Source organism: Anopheles moucheti, assembly GCF_943734755.1.
Source record: "Anopheles moucheti chromosome X unlocalized genomic scaffold, idAnoMoucSN_F20_07 X_unloc_87, whole genome shotgun sequence".
Lineage (NCBI taxonomy): Eukaryota > Metazoa > Arthropoda > Insecta > Diptera > Culicidae > Anopheles > Anopheles moucheti.
The window spans coordinates 17,501-20,000 of NW_026453600.1; positions in this window are offsets into that span (position 1 = coordinate 17,501).

Genomic DNA, 2,500 nt, shown 5'->3' on the forward strand with positions numbered 1-2,500 from the left:
AAGTGCGTCGATTTTGGGTCGCCGACACAAGCTCGGGTCAAAAAAATTTTTTTTTCACGGTGACTCAAAACATCAATTTTAGACTCCCCTGAGTATGAAAAGTGAAACGAAAATCATTTTTGAGAAGAAAAAATTTTTGTATGGGAGGGCCCCTGCTAGAACATATTTCCCAAGTGCGTCGATTTTTGGGTCGCCGACACAAGCTCGGGTCAAAAAAATTTTTTTTTCTCGGTGACTCAAAACATCAATTTTAGACTCCCCTGAGTATGAAAAGTGAAACGAAAATCATTTTTGAGAAGAAAAAATTTTTGTATGGGAGGGCCCCTGCTAGAACATATTTCCCAAGTGCGTCGATTTTTGGGTCGCCGACACAAGCTCGGGTCAAAAAAATTTTTTTTTCACGGTGACTCAAAACATCAATTTTAGACTCCCCTGAGTATGAAAAGTGAAACGAAAATCATTTTTGAGAAGAAAAAATTTTTGTATGGGAGGGCCCCTGCTAGAACATATTTCCCAAGTGCGTCGATTTTTGGGTCGCCGACACAAGCTCGGGTCAAAAAAATTTTTTTTTCACGGTGACTCAAAACATCAATTTTAGACTCCCCTGAGTATGAAAAGTGAAACGAAAATCATTTTTGAGAAGAAAAAATTTTTGTATGGGAGGGCCCCTGCTAGAACATTTTTCCCAAGTGAGTCGATTTTTGGGTCGCGACACAAGCTCGGGTCAAAAAAAATTTTTTTTTCATGGTGACTCAAAACATCAATTTTAGACTCCCCTGAGTATGAAAAGTGAAACGAAAATCATTTTTGAGAAGAAAAAAATTTGTATGGGAGGGCCCCTGCTAGAACATTTTTCCCAAGTAAATTCGATTTTACCCGGTGAGTCAAAAAATTTTGAAAAAAATATTTTGCCAAAATCGTGTTCATTGCCTATTATAAGGGACCAGGTCAGCTCACACGCATTTTTGGAGACCATATGGAAAGTGCGTCTGGGATTGCGGAAATTAAGTTTAGAGTGTTAAATGATGGTTTCGCAATCCCGAAAGGCTCAAAATCCACCCTAAGGTCCCCTGGGTGAAATGTGGTTTCCAAGGTGTGAGCGCTATCGGTGATAGAGTTGGAATGTGATTTCCAGAGCGCAGGGCGACTGGGCTTAGAGCGAAAATCATAGACAAGGGTAAGTATTGGACTGAACGACTCGAAGCAAACGAAAATCATAGACAAGGGTAATGGACTGAACGACTCGAAGCAAACGAAAACCACACACAAGAGTAATGGACTGAACGAATCGAAGCAAACGAAAACCACACACAAGAGTAATGGACTGAACGAATCGAAGCAAACGAAAATCACATACAAGAGTAATGGACTGAACGAATCGAAGCAAACGAAAAACCACAGACAAGAGTAATGGAGTGAACGAATCGAAGCAAACGAAAACCAAAGACAAGAGTAATAGAGTGAACGAATCGAAGCACACGAAAACCATGAACACAGGGATAACTGAGAACGAACCTACCTATCAGAGCATGTGAAAGCATGGACAAGAGTACTGAAAATCGGACCAAACCTCTAGAAGCACACGAAAATCATGGACAAGAGTACTCAAAAACACGGACCAAACCTATCGAAGCTCACGAAAACCATGAACACAGGGATAACTGAGAACGAACCTACCTATCAGAGCATGTGAAAGCATGGACAAGAGTACTGAAAATCGGACCAAACCTCTAGAAGCACACGAAAATCATGGACAAGAGTACTCAAAAACACGGACCAAACCTATCGAAGCTCACGAAAACCATGAACACAGGGATAACTGAGAACGAACCTACCTATCAGAGCATGTGAAAGCATGGACAAGAGTACTGAAAATCGGACCAAACCTCTAGAAGCACACGAAAATCATGGACAAGAGTACTCAAAAACACGGACCAAACCTATCGAAGCTCACGAAAACCATGAACACAGGGATAACTGAAAACGAACCGAACCTCTCGTAGCAAACGAAAAACATGGACAAAATTATTCGAAACGAACCGAAGCTCGATGCGAAAAACATGGAAAAGCAAGCCCGTAAGTCGCACTATCAAGCCCATAAGTCGCACTATCAAGCCCATAAGTCGCACTATCAAGCCCGTTAGTCGCACTATCAAGCCCGTTGGTCGCACTATCAAAGCCCGTTAGTCGCACTATCAAAGCCCGTTAGTCGCACTATCAGGCCCGTAAGTCGCACCAAAAAGCCCGTAAATTGCCCTATCAAGCCCGTTAGTCGCACTATCAGGCCCATAAGTCGCACCAACAAGCCCGTAAATTACCCTATCAAGCCCATAAGTCGCACCAAAAAGCCCGTAAATTGCCCTATCAAGCCCATAAGTCGCACCAAAAAGCCCGTAATTCGCACCAAAAAGCCCGTAAATTGCCCGATAAAGCCCGTAAATTGCCCGATCAAGAGCCAGCGCTGCATTGTCGGTTAATCCCGTCGATCGCGCCGGCTATT